The sequence below is a fragment of the Aythya marila genome (genome assembly GCF_965140915.1).
Source record: "Aythya marila genome assembly, chromosome: Z".
NCBI lineage: Eukaryota > Metazoa > Chordata > Aves > Anseriformes > Anatidae > Aythya > Aythya marila.
In genome coordinates, this window is record NC_139080.1 from 49,533,169 (window position 1) to 49,552,222 (window position 19,054).

General features: G+C 41.3%; 1 protein-coding gene across 5 annotated transcripts in view; it reads right to left on the bottom strand.

Annotated features, from left to right (window-relative positions):
- The window catches only part of CDC42SE2 (CDC42 small effector 2), an 81,006-nt gene extending 67,862 nt beyond the window's left edge, over positions 1-13,144 (bottom strand). For 2 of the 5 annotated variants that reach the window (XM_082783359.1, XM_082783358.1), the window contains exon 1: positions 12,828-13,144. The gene's annotated coding sequence lies outside the window, so the exon portion shown is untranslated. Of the gene's footprint in view, positions 1-596; positions 690-863; positions 973-12,193; positions 12,390-12,827 lie in introns of all 5 variants that reach the window. The other 3 variants (XM_082783356.1, XM_082783355.1, XM_082783354.1) reach the window with 3 other exon arrangements.
- Between the last annotated feature and the right edge of the window lie 5,910 nt (positions 13,145-19,054).

The window sequence follows — 19,054 nt, forward strand, 5'->3', positions numbered from 1 at the left end:
TTGTCTGGACAGTGCTACATGTCACAGACAGAAAGCTTTGATCACCTTTCTTGTCAGGATAGGAATTTGGGTGATCAAAAACAAAAAATCACAGCAGTGGATTACTAAAAGGATTAGTATTAGGAATTAGCTATACCTGCCTTAGTGAAAAAGCAATGCTGGACTATTAGATAGCCACAGAGAACTGTGTGGAAAGAATGAGATTTGTCTCCTTTCTTCAGCTAATGAATCAAAGAACAATTTTGGTATTACACATTGTGCATGTTCAGTTACTTCATTAGAACAAATAGGAGACAAAAATAAACTTTAACTGATGGAACAGTAAATTTGACCAAGTGTATAAAGGGCACAGAGCAGACGTATTGAGGAGCTAGAGAACAACATGCCCTTAAGTTCAGACATCTAGTGAGAGCAAAGCATGTGGTTCTCCACGTAGCAGCAGATAGCCAGAGAAGACGCTTCATTATCATGATACTTAAGCAGTTTCCTTGACTTTGAAACATTAAAAACTTAAGCAGTTGGTAATATACGTGCTTTCACTGAACAGTTCACATGAACCCTGGAAAAAAAAAATAATAAAATTGATCAAAACTTGCCTCCATATAAACTATATTCAGAGTATCTGCATGTGGAGTTTGGTGGATTTTTTTTTTTTCCACGCCCTTGGAAAATAATGGCATCAGGATAGTCTGTTGCTCAAACAGAAAAAAGAAAAAACAGCTGAACAATCAGCCTGTAACACATGACATTGTACTGGTTGCCCAACAATTTTAACAAAGAAGCAAATAAAATCCTGAAAGCTAATAAGGCTAACATGCATTCTTAAAATCTTGTAGCTAACTTTCAATGACAATTAGTTGTACCTTGTACTTGAAGTATGTGTGGCCAATAGTTGAGATAAAGGCAGGAGAACCAGCTAATTCAACCTCAGATGAACATAGACCTCCTCCCTCAAACAGAATGCAACTGAACCTGAAACATGAGAAAGATTCATATCGTAAGTTTTCATATCATGTAAGTTTTACTGAGAGAAAACTGAGATAACAGTGCGTCAGCAACATGATGCTATATGAGATTGTTAGTACAGAGCACACATTAATTGGCCATTAACAGCACACGTAACATCCTAAAAACACGTAGACTGAGTTTCTATATAGCCTATGTTTATAACTAACAATTTTAAATGTAAGAATATCTATATTTGCAAATTCTAAGCCAAGTCTTTCTTGACTCCTCTTTAAAAAAGAATAGACTAGGTAGAAAAATAGATGAATTTCACTTTCCTAAACTGTAACATTCAAAGCCCACAACCACGCTGTAAGAGCAGCATCAACAAACAATGAAAGCTCCTCATAGAACAACTTTTAAAGTCAGTTACAAATAAAATCTGGACCACTAGTTTAAAGCTGTGTCACAGCTATTTAGAGCCCTGGATGAATGAAGCCTGTAGACTAAACCCACATCCTAATGGACAATTTAATTCACAAAACCACTTCTATAAGTGGAAGACTTCTGGCTTGAAATGCTACTAAATTAACTGGCACAGATTACCTGCCAGCAGAGTGGAAAGAATGGTTGTTTGCAGGCACTGCCAAGGCATACTACTAATCAAGCTGTAACCACTGTCTTCGAAAAGTTTGGACAGCTTATTGCAGACTTACCTACATCACTCATTCATTAAGAATGCTGGTTATAAATAACAGTTGTCTAAGTGCTAGCATTTACATAAGAATTTGAAGCTTTCTGCTTGGCTAAAGCCTTGTTTCGGGAGCTAACAATTCAGTATGCTTCCTCTATTTCTAAATTACAGCTAAACTGCTGGCTTAGCCAGTTGCCAGAAATCACTAATATTGCAAGATTCACAAGATTTTAGAGAACCCAGATGTCGGACATCTATTTTGATGTGGTAGCTACAAGAGGATCATAAGCATTAACAGACTTAAGTAAGCTGTTATTACGACGTGTATCAAATTCAGAGAGAAAACGATCAGTGGAGCCATGTAACATTTTCAAGTTGTTTTCAAATTACAGAGAATAGGTTCAAATTTGATGAAGAACTTGCATGAAGACACTACATATATATGAAGTGCAAGTTTAAAAAATGCATTTGTATCTTAGGGAAAAATATTTTCTAAACTATTGAGGCAGTGGGTTTGCAATAGATGAGTAGTTAAATGCCCTGCAAAGGGCATTTCCCTTTCCATTTGAAGAAACAATCAGTTTCAGCACTTTCATCAGCGTATTGATAACAAAATGATAATCTAAACTTTATGTCGGTTTTTGTTATCTTCATTATGTTAACAGACTTTTGTTTATTTATTTATTTACAAGCTATTAAAAACTATTGGGAAAAATATAAGGGATTAATCTTGCATCTGAGATACTTCCATGTCTCTATACACATATATAGTATATATACACACAGGTTTTTAATCATCCTCCCGTTCTAGTCAATGGCAAACACTTATTTGGAAGTGTCATCATATCCTCAGTCACATGCACGCAGGAAGTGATAGAGAGCCAGAAGATCATATTTTATTTCGTTATGAAGCTTCTGTTCATCAATTCATTTAATGGAACCGTTAAGGAATGTGAATAGAATTAGTAAGTGCCAATGAGTTCAGAACTGTGAAGAGCTAGAAATAAAAGGCTGTAAGACTTATGGGACGTAAGATCAAATACAAGTGGAAGCACAAAGAATCAAGAAAGCAAGTTTTAGTTTCTCCTATTGCTACCAGAGACATTGTCTTTCAAAACTAAAATCTTTTAGAGGACAATTTGGAGCCAGAGTTAATATGTAAATAATTCTAAAGGAGGGAGGTATCTCTATTCACTGACCGCCTAGGAGAGGACTTGGAACTGTAGCCTACTTAAATTCTTCTCTGAATAGCTCTTCCCCCGTTTAAACCTTTTCAAAAGATCCTTCGAAGACACCAACATTAAGACATTTCAATATTTTATACTATTTATGCTTTGCCTCCAGAAACCTCCCCCCAAGGAGAGGAAGGGAAAAAGGCAAAAAAGCAAATAATCCTCTTGGAAACTACTTGGAGTCGGGCACTTAGAAGGCTGACCTTTAGGTCACGTTTATCTGTGCCAGCATCAAGTTTTCCTGTTTTGTATCTGGTCTAATGAAATTCTTTGGCTCATCAGTGACACAGGTGTGTTTACTTGGATGCTTAATGGACTACACTGCATGAACACACCATGGAAACGACTGAAAGATACATAGGAATACAGAAATGCAGCTATGTAAGGCTTGAAATCTTGTATTTCAGTCCAATTAGACATCCTGCACTTTTAGCATGGAGAACCTATGTTTGTATTTCAATGTCTGAGTGGCTAAGCCTTTCATAAAGAGAAGGAATAAGTAAACTGTGGGCTAATACTTCTTTCTCAAATTATTTTCACAACCACACAAACCTAAACCTCACAGAGATCTCTTTCACTAACAGTAAGGGCTTTCCTTTTTTGTGAGGAAATGGCTGGAAGAGGCTGACGCTGTCAGGGTTTTGGTGGGAGGAAGGTGCATTTACTGCCTGCTGCTGAGAAGCGTACCAGTGTGTTTTCATACCTGCCAACCTAGAATCTGAGAGCCTGATGTGAATAGCTTAACTGATTCATGAGACAAAGAGAGTGTAATTTAGTCAAATTTTTGCTTCAAAACGTACTACGTATAATACCTTGACTGCCTATTTTAAATCACACAGACGACAATCAACTGCAGTGCTAATACAAATCCTGTACGTAACAGGAGTAGAAGGGCTGAGGTAACCAACAGAATGCAAACAAAACCCAGCAGACTGGTGTTTCAAGTCCAATCCATCCCAAAGTGCTGTCTTTTAAAGACCTGGAGACAGAAATAATCCAGCCGCTGGAAACTGAACATCTCCCCCAGTGAGCAAAGAAAGGGCCTAACAAGTCACTAGCTATCCGAATAGCTCCACTACCCACACAAATGATTTCAGCCTTCACAAAACACAGCCTTCAGAGTCTGCAACTTGTTTTCATAAAGGCAAAGACTTTCAAAGCCTTCACTTCCCACACTTACCCTATTAACAGGAAGCCTGGCATGTCAGGAAAAAAACACCTCAGTGAAACCATTATAACTGTGACAGACTGCATACAGCAAACAAATATCGTTGTAAAAGCAAAATGCAGTGAGTGACCTGAATACACACGATGAATGGGCTCTACAGCTGACTGCATAACGTCAGGACAGCTTGGCTGCATTCGTGTCATGTCAGACTAATTATCCTGGGCACAGGCAGCTCTCATGAGCCTTACCCGTCTCATTTTAACTGATACAGAGAGAGCATTTCAACTCTGCACTCCGTGTCGGTGCTTTTGCACGATAATTCCTCTGTGCACGGGGAGAGAGAAAAACTCCATTCTCACAGGCCATCGGATACACAAGTCAACAGAGCTTGGGCTGCAGTTTGAACAGCGCCAGTGCTTCCTTGACTCTCAATATTTTCAAATATACATATATTTTTTAACTAATAAAGTTACTGGAAATTCACTGAAATACGGGGAAAGAAAATTATCCTCCATCCCAGTCTCTCAGTTTTCCATCTTACTCAGACTACAGTAGTAAATAACCGAGAAATGTCAGGTGAAACTTTTCCTATTCTCCAACAAAAAAATACACAAGAGTCAGTCTCCCTATAAATTCCCATTAATTTATATGTTAATCTGTAGTCAGCATTGACTGACTATATTATTAAGAAAATAGTCTACAAGGATCCTCATTGTTTTTAACCAAACCAGTTTCAGCGCTCCAGAGCAGATGCAGATCCTCTCAAGAATATTCCCTTTTGTAATTAAAACTAGCAGTGACTGCACTTCAAAATTGCTGCTGTGTCTAAGGCAACAACTGCAGGTACAAAAGCATCCAGACAGGCCTAGCTAAAAAGGAGAACTTAAGACACTATCAATGACTTAACAGAAATCACCAAGACACGAGCTACCTGTACTAAGAGTGCTTTGAATGTAGCTCTAGCTGTAAAATGCTGACTTTTAAGCCTCTCCCTAAGTTCTTGGAGAGGACGGAAAAGAAATTGTGAAGTTTCTTTGCCAAGTTTACATGATTCTGTCATTTTCTGAACAGAAAGAAGATTCAATCACTAGCCACATTATCCGATTGTTTCAGTATCACAAAGAAGTCTGATAAAATGCTGCAGCCAATGTTACTCACAGTCTAATTTTTAATTAAGCAAAGAACATGTATACATCAAAGAACAAGCAATGCTTGCAGCACTGAGCATATACAATATTAAACGCAGGCTCTGCCTTTACGCCCCCCATACTCCCCTCCACACACACACATTACCATGGTGATTTGTAAAATTTTCTGTCTGGGATTTCTGCGTAGTGAACTCTTTGAAATGGTCTCATCAGCTTTGAATAGACGCAAATACAAATTAAGTTACATTTAGAAAAACAATAAGCCACAGTTTGATAAAGCTCTCTTTAGAGCGGAACACTAACAAAGATATCTTAATATGACCTCAACCAGTAGATATTAAACCAACAAAGCCTTCACATTATGCTTTCAGTCCCTGAAAGAAAGGGAACTGAGTTTAAGGATTAGAAAAAAAAAAAAAAAAAAAAGAAAGAAAGAAAGAAATAGCAGACCCACAGCATAAAAAAGCATAATTTGGAATCACCCATTATCTGTTTTAGCATTTGAATAGTCATCTGCACAAGTGTTGCTTTCAGTGCAATGAGTTTTATTTTCATAGAGTTGTGTTTTCTTTAAAGGAATTATTAATTTATATAGTATTTCACTAAAATGCACATTTACTTTTACAATAGCATGTTTTGAGTTTCCCAGAAATTGGATTGCTTTACCCAGTCTACTTTTAACTTTTATCAGAAGTTAAAAAAAAAATCACCTTAAGAAACAAGCCTCATCTCACTATCGATACACACACGTATCCTGAAAACACAGAATGCACAGGACTGGAAGGAAAGACAACTGCTGGTTCGTTGTGCCCCAACCAAAAAGTAGGTTCAACAAACAAATCCACCGCAACTTTCAGTACCTAGATTCTCCTGCATGTGCTATGACAGTGCCTCATGCTTTGGTTTGTAAAGCACACTGGAATACAAGTAAAGCAATTATGAGCCTCATGAAGAGATTCAAGGGACAAGACTGTAACTCTGACTCCCAGGTAATGACAAATACTACGCTTGCAAATGTGTTCTTGTAACACTGTAGTGGACTTTCTTCAAGCACAGTTGTAATGGATTTAGTATCTCAATGAGATTTTCACCACCAAGTTCATGATAGCCAGGGCTTTACTTGAAACACTCAAAACTGAAAGGAGTCTCTCACCACTCCTATTGACTGCCCTGGAAAGGGCTGCAGTAAGTGGAAGAAACGCTTAATAACCATGCACGGGTGAAGAAGAGGCTCCAGAGCAAGGATTTACACGCTTTTCTTTAGAGCCCACATAACAAGCTTGGCAGTGGTGCAACCAGGGGGATGGTCCACGAGGGAAAAAACAGCGTGTTAGAGTCGATTATGTGTTTCACAATAGAGCCTACACTGACATACAGCCCCTTTGAATTTGCCTCAATACAGCCTTAAGTCCCACTAGCATTCTTCGAGGGCATCACAAAGCTTCACTTACCCATTACAAGACAGCTTAGCAGTAAACAGGTTACAGCAGAGTCAAATAACAGAGCTGAACACACCTAGATTTATCCTTCAAAGTCGCTATTTCAACACTGAAATAAAAAGACTTGACTATGCAGCAAGCCCTGGCTCTACCAGCCACACCAATACCAGTGGCATACTCCCTGTGAAAACCGAGTGAAAGCAGAACACTTAAATATTTGTCTAAGATGATTTTTTTGATAGGACAACACCAGAGGAAAAAACAGAAAAGAAAAAGAAAAAAAGAGAATGTAGCAGAGTTACTGATTTAGGTAGTCTTTCATTAGCTCCATAAATGATTTCCTCCCACCTACAACGAGTAGTGCCAATAACACTTTTTCACAAATTGGCAGTATCTGGCTTTTACAAAATGGGAAAGAAAAAAAAAAAAAGTTTTTTAAAATGCACCCTGTACGTGAGGACAATAAAAAGAAAAAACAACTAACAAGCAATACACACATGAAATACCAAAACTAAACCAACTATTTGAAGACCACTCCACCAGCCCCATCCCATAAAAAATAGAGGTTACTTAAAACAGTTTATCTGCTTTTTTCTAAGTAGACTGACTTGGATACTTCACCACCAAATGAAAATCTGCTAAGCTCCTGTTTCTGAACTACTACACATACTCTGGACTACAGAAAAGTATTTCTCTCAGATCTCAAAAACTGTTTATACAGTTCAGGTAAACAAGACCGCTCTTAACTTCAAACTATTTTATTTTTTACATTAATTTTTATTTTGATTATCTTAAGGAAGAACAAACCTTACAAAACACATCATATTCAAAAAGGACTTCAGTATGGAAGATCAGGGCAAGACACCATTCACTTGAAGGGTTAAGAGGGGAAACAGGTAATTGAGCTCAAGTGAAAATTTGTTCTCAGGAAGCTTTAAAGGAGTAGGTGGAGTTCCTTTAGCAGTTGGGGTTTGATGAGAATAGCTGCATCACGTGGGGCCAATTAAAAGACATGTTATCAGTCAGCACAAGAATTACTGAACATGAGCCACAAGATAAAGCAGCCAATAAAAGTAACAAAGAGCTTTCTGCATGTAGTAATAATTCAATGTTTAGTAGTATTACCAATTTCATGAGAAATTGGGTTGTAATTTATGAATGTCCTGTTTAAGTCTTGTACAGAAACAGTCTCCAAAGTCTGTTGCTGACTACAAGAAAGAAGACAGGTATCATTTTACAAAAGGTGAGGGAAAAAAATATATACATATATATCCATACAAAAATAAGGCTATGATTTAGACAGAAAATGTACTAAGTATAATATAGAAATTTCCAAATTCATTCAAAAAGACACATTTTTCTTATGGGGACAACTGAAATCTTGACTGGAAATGCTTTGGTGATAATGTACTTTCTATCCTGTGGAAAGAAAGTTTTCTTGAGAAAACGCATCTGAACTGCATGCGGTAACTGATAAAGTTCAAGGCATGTACAGTCAAAAAAAAGAACTGTCCAGTAATTTGTAACAAAGCATGAGACACCAAAATACTCAACAAACAATGATGCAGTCTGTAACCAGTTACTTGGTTCATGCATTGTTTTGCCATTATATTGTGATTTATATACCCATGAAACAAACAGCTCTCTGTTTTAGCTTAACTGGTTAGAGATAGTTACAGTATTTTATTCCTGCTTGCCTAAAGCACAACCATAAATACAGTACTCTGTTGTGATGTGAAAAGCTATTGGATCAGACCTGTCATCACTGTGTGTGATCTCCTCCTGGCATTGGGAACCCTCATCTGTTTATATGAAAATTTCTCCTCTATTATCCTGAAAACGAATCACTTTTTCTCTCCTCTAGTACATCCTCTCCTCCCAGGAAGAGGCAATGTAGACAATGTTTTATATAGTGCAAACCAGTCTTACAATAGCCCGTGGTGGAGCTGTAACAATTATATATGGTGGGGAGAGGATGCAAATTCTGTCCAGCAAAGAAACTGGCAGTTTTCTAGTAGCCACAGTGTTAAATCACAGCCTCAGGTAACTGCAATAGGTTAGACCTTTGGCAGTACTAGATAGTGGCCTATACTATGATCCATACCTTTACCACCAAACAAGCAAGCGATTCATTGAACACAACCCAGGGATATCCATTTAAGCTCTGTGTTGAAAACCATAATTTTCAAGCAAGACGAAGAGCAGTTCCTCGTTTTCCAGGGAGCACAGTTGTCAGCAGCTTGCTTTCCTCCATGTATCACCGCAGTGTGCTGCTGAATGTGCACAGAGGAGGTATCTGTTCTCCCTTCTGCATTTCATGACGAATACTACTGAACTGATCGGACAGAAAGTTAAATAAATCAGAGCAGGAAGTTAACATCATATATTCATCCTCCCAGGAAGCTTGCAAGATCTGCTGATGATAACACTGACACCTTATGCCTTCCTCCTTACACCTTCCACTCTAAACCCGTCTGTTAATAAAATACTGACAAGGAAGGTGGAAGACCGCTCACATAACCGTGCTTTTGTTACAGGCAAGAAAACTTCTGTTCCGATTGGATTGGAGAAGGTATTGAGAGAAACTTCTGTTCCTTTCGGGACAATGGCAATCACTGGACTAAGAAGCTGATGTGCTGGATTAAATTACACCTGCACACAACACAGAGAGGTAGAAAGAGTCTGGAGGGGTCCTGAAGCACTGCTACCTAGCTATGCAGCAGGCGCTGAGAGCAGGCCCTTGTACAGGGCACTTTCCCGAACCACCCGCCCAACTTTTTTGCATTCTTTTTGTTGAAAACAGTCAGCGCTCTCATTGCTAATCTCCTCTTCATCCTGCCCATTAAGTGCAGCCCCTACTTCAACACAGTCAGTGCAGCTGTTTGATTATTCTCTCACCCACTTGCACTTGTTTCAGGTAGCTTGTGTGAATTCAGTATTCCTTGACATCATCAGTAGCCATGCAATAGAACAAGAGATACTAATCATGTAAGCCCGACTTGCTTCAAAACACCCTGAAATCTTGAAGTGACTCAAAAGCCTCTTGAGATTTACTGATTTTTTTCTTTCCCAAACAAAAAGGAATCCAACCCATCCAGCATGCTTTACAGAAACATTCTTCCTTTCACCCCCATTCCAACCCCCAATTCAGCTACAGAAAGGAACGCTATGTCCCTGCTTTTCAAACATATCTCAATCTAGGCTATTTGTAAGTTTGTTCTTGAAAAAGAAACATCATTTAGCTGTGCAGTCATCATCATGTACACTTACTTTAGATGTATGATAGAAGCTAACAGGAAAAAAAGCAAGAGAACTCTAATACTTAAAAAAATAATAAATTAATGTTAGCCCTGCTTTAAGAATTGATAAAATCGGATTAGACAACAGGCATGTATGTCCTAACTTTATATATGGAGTAAACAGCATCAAATTCTCTACAATCCTTCAACATATTCAAGAAATCATTTATTTGTACTTGGGGTATGAAAACGGTGACTAGCATTTTCACAACATCCAGTTCTTTTAAAACTCTGTTATTTGCTAACAGGCAAATATTAATAGTAGGAGACATGGGACTAATACTAAACATGCAGGGCAGTTAGTAGCAAATGTGCTTCCATGAAGTGACAACAAGCAAGGTTGTAAGAAGGGCCACATTATTCATCTCCCCTTTCCTCATATCTGAGTTTACAGAGAAGCATACAGTGAGAAAAGATATCCAGAGCTAGGGAGGTCACCAGAGATAACTGGGTCATTCAGGTGCATGTTTATGTGACGTGACAGTCCCTACTACCAGGCAGAACCATATCTACTAAAAACACACGCTGCAGCAGTGTATTTCAGGGGACTCTGCTACTGGATGCCTAGATTGGGGCTGTCAAGTGTAACTGAGAGTTGCAACTAAGTGGCTGAAAACTGAACAGTCATGGGAGGACTCAAAAATAAGTGAAGTTAGGCCTATTTGAATTCTACTCAAGTGCTCAGCGGTACTGACCAGAATCCAGTGATGCCTGCACACAAACCAGAACAAACAGGAGTCATTACAGTACTTGCAAAACAGACTGGCAAGAGATTTTCTTAGCAATGTATTTTGCTAGGCTTGTATGCATTTTGCCACATGACAACAAGCTCAGTTCACAAAAACAAAAAACAAAAACGGAACAAAAACCAAACAGAAAGACCTGAAAGAAAAGTGCTTTCAGGAAGTACTTCAGAATTTTTTACATTATTGAGTAACTTAATTCAGCATTATGCTTCATGCCTAAAGGTTGGTCTATGAATCATATTAAACAAAGCAAGTTTCTCAACACTACCATAAGTTTGAAAAAAAATCCTGAAATCCAGGAAACTGCCACCTCAATCATAAACCACATAATGAAATGTTCTACTGGTAATTCATATGTCAGTAGCGTGAAGAAAGTCATTTGTGTTTGTATAATAGAGTATTTGTATAATTGTAACACTAGCAAGAAATCCTACTGGAGAGAGAAAGAAGAAACCCCTTCACACCCCACCTTTGAGGGTCAAAAGGTCTGGCACAAACATCTAAAGGGTTTGTGCAAGCTCTGAAAGGTTTGCTCAAGTTACCAGGTGCTGGACTAACTCCTCCCCTGTGGACAATGAATTATAGCAACAACTGCTGATTAATGTCATTTCACCACCACAAGCCATTACTCCTTCTAGAAATGTAGAACAGTGTTGATTATGCTTCTTGTTGGGGGAAAAACGTGAAGTGTGAACATCTCATACATCTTGCTTACTGCAATGCTTCCGTGGGACACGGTTCGATTTCTTGACACTACCCTAGGACTAATGTTTCGATCATTGCAATGAGTGCTCTGATACCTAGGAAAAAAAGTCACAGTAAAAATAAATACATAAATAATCAGAAAGTCACTTTGAAGACAAACCAAATTTCTTTTCTACCCTTCCTGTTTCTAGAGCAACTATATGTATTTTTCATACATTAGAAGCCATGACAGGATGTGCAAAACATTTTTAACTGCCTTTTCTCTTGTCACTGTGTGGCTTGACACCATGTCCGCAAGCATTCCCCCAAATGGCCATACTGCAAGCCGCCACAAAGATGCTGACGTGCTTATCAGGTCAGAATTACCAACAAGCTTCAAAGTAATTTGTTTTGTGTGGTTATATGGCAGTGTAAGTAAATTGTCTATATGCTGTTAGTGAAACACGTTTTATATCAAAGATCATGAGTGGTACAGCTGCAACATTTCTGGAAAATTACACCTGCCAACAGGTTCAGTGCTCTTCACCTTCTGTTCCAATGGATTACAAATATGTTATAGACTGTATATTACATATATATATATAATATGTCATAGACTGTATATTACAGTTTTTTGATTCCCAGTCTATACATCTTTGGTCTAAATACGCAGGAACTTCACCAGGAAGTTTATTGAATGCAGAATAATTGATCTCCTGCAGAAGGGAGAACACCCTTTCCTCAGAGTGGAAATCAGATAGGAAATATTAGCAAGATTTTAGGTATTTTAGGTAATTTTAGGTATTCAGACAACAGTATCCAGATTCTAGTCTCTCACCTAAGCTGATGGGCAAAATCAAATCAAAGAGAGGAATGAAGTATGTAATGGCACAAGGATTTGTGTGCATGCTGGAATTTATAGGCAGAGCAAGATTTCACTGCTGCTGTGAGCTGTTACTTCGATCACTAACGCTGGGAACAATTTGCCGAAACCCCAGCCTGCAGCACGTTATCTACAGCAAACCCCTTCCAACCTTCAAAAAAGAAATAAAAAATCATTACGAGAGCAATCCAGCTGTTTCACTACGCCTGCCCAAGCCGTACCCACGAGCACCGTGCCTGCCCCAGCCCCAGCCCCAGCCCCAGCCCCAGCCCCAGCCCCAGCCCGCTCCGTGCCGCTGCTGTCCTTGAGGACGAGGTCAGGCCGGTGGCCGCGCAGCCCCCGCCAGGTGCGCGGCGCTGCAAACCTCAACTTTCCGCGGCGAAAATAAATAAATAAATAAATATATAAATATATAAATATATATATATATTAAAAAAGGGGGGGGGGGAGGGCCCCTCCTGAATGAGCGAGCGAGGGAGCAGAGCTCACGGCCTGCCGAGGAAGCCGCCCGCGGCCAGCCCCGCACCTGACAGCGCCCCCGGGGCTGGGCGGCACCGGCAGCGGCACCGGCACCGACCCCGCCACTCACCGCCGGGCTCCGCTGGGCTCCGCCGGGCTCCGCTCCTTTGTCTGCCCGCCCGCCCGCCGCGCCCCGTCCCCGCCGCCCTCCGGAGGAGGCTGCGGGCGCTGTCGGCGGGGGAGGCCGGCGCGGTCACATGCAGCGGGGCGGGCGCGGCGCGGCGCGGGGCCCCTCGCGGGCTGCCGGCGAGCCCGGCCGGGGCGGAGGTGAAGATGGCGACCTCGGCGGCGGCGGCGAGGGGAGCGGATCCCCGCGGCGGCCCGCACCGCTCCGCACCGCACCGCACCGCGCCGGGATGGGCTGGGCTGGGCTGGGCTGGGCTGGGTTGGGCTGGGCTCGGCGGCAGGGGAGGGGACAAAGGAGGCCGGGCGGCGGCGGCGGCTGCCCCTCAGCCCTCCCCGCGCACCGCCCGCTCCTCCTCCGCCGCCGCCGCCGCCACCCGGTGCCGCCCGGTGCCGCCGAGCCGCCGCCGCCGCCGCAGCGCCCTCTGGTGCCGGGGGGCGGCCCCGCGGCGGAGCCCGGCCGCGGGTGGAGGCCTCAGGTCGCTCAGACCGTGGGCTGTCCTCCGAAACGTGCTGCGAGTGGCACGCGTGGAGTGTTTTTCACATACGAAACATGGCACGGTGACGCCTCGGCTCCGCCGTGTTCACGGCCCCCCACCGAGAGGCCGCCCTCCTCCTCCTCCGTCTCGCCCATGTGCTGCTTGTGCTCCCCTGGCGCAGCCTGCCTGCTTCAGGATAAAACTGGAAAGGTGGCAGGGCTGAAGAGTTTCCAGTTAGCTGAGCTTGGGCAGTGCCTCGGAGAAAGAAACTGGAGAGACCATTTCTCTGAAAAGTATATTTTAGTCTGTATTTTCAGCCCGTATGAATCCCTCTGACGTTTACGCTTAATACAGATTTCTTGTCTTTAAAAAACTGCACCAGCTGAAAACTTATTTTGTTTTCCAGACATTTTTTCGTGATTTTGCATGTTTCCCATAGATGTCTTTATTTGCACCCACTGAGGTACCAGATGTGCTTATGTCCAAATTGCCTTCTGCAGGGTACAGCGTGAGGGGTGTTTGAACAGACCCCCACATCCAGCCGCTGACCTGCCCTCCGCAGCCCCGTGCACCAAAAACCACCAGTCCCAGCCCTGTACCCTAGCGGTGGTGCTTCTGTTGCAAGTGTTTAGATGACGGATCATTATCCGATGCCTGCAAAGAACAGCTGCAATCATTATTACCATTCTGTTTAAGCTTCTCATTACTCTTAAAGGACTTTAGTTCGCAAGAACCCTGTGATGTAGAGAAGTATTATGCCTATTTTCAAGATGAGAAATTGCTGCATAAAGAGGCAGTATAGCTTGCCTCGGGTCATACGTATAGTATGTGGTAAAACAAGAAACTTAACAGAGTTTGGATGCAGATCCAGTCAGTCTAGCCACAAGTTCATCGTCTTTCTCAAGCTCTGTTTCTCAGGAGTCGACTCCTGAAAAATTCTTGGGAATAATGAAGAAATTCTGAAGAAGACATGCTAACATGTATTCTGTTGAGTGGCAGCTTATGCAGGAAACTACATAGTTAAATGGAAATGTTGTGAGTAGGCATATTTGCACAGAAAGATTTCTGCGGAAACATTATTCTGTTTTGCTGAGTGTATAAACCAAGAAGGGGAATGGGGAATGCCACGCAACTTGTCACTTCAATACTGTGCACTTAAGACATGATGTAAGTACAAACTTCCATGCAGAAGTGGGTGAATCACAGCAACGTAGCAGGATGTTAGGCCAAAAATGCTTACACAAGAGTGATTCCCATGAAGGACTGTCCGCATTAGCAATACCACTCTATTTGAATGTTGCGGCATTTACAACAGACCCCGTCATAACACATGGTCTGAATTGTTTCCTATGGCAATTTCTGGTAAGGAACAAGGACGGGTAAAGTGTGTGCATCCACAGTTATCCGTGCTAGATTGGTTCTGGCAATATTCATTGTTTCAGGCGTTGTCCCTGCCACGTGCCTCAACAGACACTTGAGTGCCCAAAGGCACCTTGTGTAGCCCAAGTAGCATAAAGCAGCAAGAAGCCAATGTCTCCAAACCAGGTTCAGCAGCACAATCAGGAGATCCATCTACACTGTAAAAGCATGTGCCAAAGAGTTGTCAGAAGACAGTCATGTGCCAGGCTGCTTCTGGCAGCGATGGTACATATTTAGCTGCCATAGTTACTAACAAAGAACTAATCATGTTGTGTATGAGAACAAACTGTGTATAGAGCCAGCCATGCTTGCAAAAAAAAACTCAATTAAGCCTTCAATAAATTGAACTGAGTTGGACAAATGTGTTCTGACCAAGTTTGTACTTTGCTTCATTACAGTTAGTTCCTCAGAAACACAGCCACGTTGTCTTTAGCACTTTCCAAGTACCTCTCTTGTGTCCTTCTGACTGAATACTGACTGTTCTCCTAATTTCTTTCCCCTGTGACAGTCCTGACAATATTCCTATTACTAATTACTTCTTCCATATCCAAAATTAGGAAAGAACTTTTATCTTTCAAAAACTTGTTTTCCCTCCGCTGCTTCCTCAGGACCTCATGCCAAAGCATGAAAAAATGCAAAGGCAGAAATAACTCTATATTTGTATGAACCTTTGATAATAAATGACATTCTTCCCACCCTGTGTGCCAGAGTGCTTGGCAGTCAGCATTCCAAACACAACAAATATTGCTGGCTTTGATCTTGTTTGTGAAAGAATGATTGCTTTTTAAAAGGGAAGAAACGCTTTATAATTCCAAATCTAACAATGCGTTGTTCTCTTTTTTAAATGAACAATAAAACAAACATGTTAGCTGTGACTAAGCATCAGTGTGTGGGTATAACACCCATAAACACCATGGGATTCCTCTACTTCTGGTGTTGCCATGCCCAAGTCAGGGAAGGTGTGGACAAGCAATTGCAGGTAGTTCAGTCAGCTATTCACCGAGCTGCAGCAGCTGACCATACCTTCATTCCTGACCTGTGGCAGCCGTGTACCTCCATGACGGCAGTCTCAGCAGAGGTATTTTCTTTTGCTGTTGCCACAGGCAAGGAATTAGGAGTACGGTCATTTAATGTGGCTCGGCTAGCGAGAGGCAACGTGTTCAGCTCTGCTTGCTCAGCCAGATGCAAGGATCTGTTCATAACCCATGCCGAAGATGAGTCCAGCCCTAAGGGTCAGAGTTAAGAGGAGCTCAGACCGATGGGTGGGGCACGGGGGTGGAGAAGCAAGTTTAGCCTCATCTTCTCTTCTGCTGAAAAAGAAAGCTGCTGGGGATACCCATCTGCCAGTGTTTTCTCTAAATGGTTCCTCTCTGTGAACAAGACAAGGTAAGGGAAAAACTTGCATTTTCCAGTAAAGGCAGAATTTTTACCTGGAAGTCCCAGCAAACCCTCTGAATCAGCAAAGATTTTGGATACTAGCCACGCTACATGTTCTGTCTGTGTGAAGGCTCAAGCCTCGTGCCTACCCCCTCATGGCTTTACAGGGAGCATAGGTTTGTTTCTGAATTAGCTCCATAGGGCACAGACTTGAAAAACAAGCTAAGGTGCTCTTCCAACAAGTAGCATGAGGCAGATTTAACACTCACCAAGAAGGTGAGAGGAGAAGTGTAAAGAGCACGTGTCCTCTCCACTCAGTCACTTCTCACTCAACATGTAAAGACCTGAACTGGGCGATGTAGCTCAGAGCTTTTCTGCATCATAAAAGTAAGATCTCTGAGCAAAAGAATCTCACCTCTTATAAATACTAAGGTATTTTCTCAGATATATTCTTTATCAGCACTTTCTGTATCAGAAAGGAACCTCACTGAATAGCTGCAGTGATATAGTTTCTTCATTGTAAGCTTGCAGTGACATCTCTGTAAGATACCCTCATTCTTTTTTTTTTCTGATGGAAATGCAACTCCCGAAAGAAAAAGAGAAAGAGAGAAAGAAAGAGAGAAAGAAAGAGAGAGAGAGAGACAGAGAGAGAGAGACAGAGAGAGAGAAAGAAGGAAATAAAAACATTTTCAACATTAATTATGCTTGCAAGAATAATAATTAGGTTTCTAATATACTTTCTGTAACTTCCCTTAGTTCTCATTGTATGCATGTATGTGATCTTGAAAAGTTGCAATTATTTAACTTGCTTCTCTGTTTCGTCTCTCACCCTCTGGGTGTCTGGTCCGCTTAGGTTGCATGTTTCTGTTATGTTTGTGCTATGTTTGCACATTGCCCCATATTAAGCAATTTCCACTTTGTTTGGCTTCTCTAGATGCTATTGTGATACAAATAATAAATATTGCTATGCATTTTTTTTATAATATTGTTATTTCAGAAGCTCTGGGGATTGACTTTGTTTTCCTGTTTATGAAAATATGGGTTTTACTGGTTTTACCAGAGCTCGAGGGCCATTCCATCAGGCACCGTGGAAAGCAGTCTTTGCTGCAAGATGTCACTCTGAAACTGGGTGGAGACTGGTTAGAGGATGGGAGGAAAACCCCCACCCCTCAAAAATCCTCTTTAACATCTAATTTTTCTCACCATTACTGCTAATATTTCTATGTGCGTTACTGGTGGCATGGAGAGTTTTACAGACTTATTAGTAGTGCTGGGTAGCTTCAAGTATTTTCCTATTTCTAGGATGCTTCTTTTATTCATCCTGTAAAAAGTACTCTGAAATCAATGAGAACTTCAGGTAAGTGATTTACTAGGTCTCAAAGCACTTACAATCCTTCTCAGCATCCAGCTTGCATTTGAAAGCTCACATTTCTCCCTTTATTTTGTTCTTTAAATTAATTTTCTCATTCCCTTACAGTTTCTTTTTAATTACCACCTCCGTCAGATTTGTACTCACTGCTTTTTTTGAACAGGTCTGTACCAGAGCTGTTCTGAACTGCAGACCAGGTGGACTCATATTCTCACTACTGTTAACCTGCCTGTCCCTGCAGCAGAGCTACTTCAATTTAACCGGGGAATGATGATGAGATGGCATCTGTTCCTGGTAACATAAATGGCCATTTCTTTCTCTTTCTTGAAACTGTTCTACCCTTTCCTTTCCTTTCCTTTCCTTTCCTTTCCTTTCCTTTCCTTTCCTTTCCTTTCCTTTCCTTTCCTTTCCTTTCCTTTCCTTTCCTTTCCTTTCCTTTCCTTTCCTTTCCTTTCCTTTCCTTTCCTTTCCTTTCCTTTCCTTTCCTTTCCTTTCCTTTCCTTTCCTTTCCTTTCCTTTCCTTTCCTTTCCTTTCCTTTCCTTTCCTTTCCTTTCCTTTCCTTTCCTTTCCTTTCCTTTCCTTTCCTTTCCTTTCCTTTCCTTTCCTTTCCTTTCCTTTCCTTTCCTTTCCTTTCCTTTCCTTTCCTTTCCTTTCCTTTCCTTTCCTTTCCTTTCCTTTCCTTTCCTTTCCTTCTTATGCCAGGAAATTTAATGTTCAGCTTCACCTAATAAATTGCAGCGTACCTTTTGCACTGTTCCTGGATTTATTTATGTTTGCATTTTTAGTTATGTTATTTATTGTAGCTAGTTTAACTAGATATTTAAAAACAGATCCTTACTTGGCTGATGGATAGGTGGTACTAAAAGCCTGCTTGCAGCAGTGTTTGGCTGTGCAGCAGCCATTTCATTACAGTACCTTCCTCATTTATGTAACTGGCAGTAAGTTGCATCAGCTTTTATATTGTTGGTATTTTTGATCTCTTTCCAACCTGCTAGATTAATTTGGAATAACTTTCAGTCCCAAGCCACCAGAGATTGACGGCATTTGTTTTGAACAGGACATTCATATTCATAAAAAAAAAAAAAAAAAAATGCAACCACCCTCAGCATATGAACAGTGACTGTGTGCCCTGAACCATATGCTCTTTGAACTTGCAACTGGGATTTCAAACAGTATGATCATTAAATACTGATGTTTATTTCGTGTTCATAGTACTGGTCAAAAGAGGTGGGGCTCTCAACAGAACTAGATGATGTGGTAGGAAAAACACACTGAGCTTTCCCTAAAATAAGAATCCCACTGAACACCAATAGTTAGAATTGGGAGAATTTAGAAAACCCTTGGGTCAAGCCAGAGGCAAGATATATAAATGAAGTTGCCTCAAAAATTAAACACGAATACCATCCATGCCAGCAAATGTATGTGTGAGGTTACACAGCTTTTTATCACCACGCCATCAGTCTCACTGATTCATGCGTGGGCAAAGTGCAGTTTTGCACGTCCAGCTGCCCTGCCAGATGCAGAGAGTT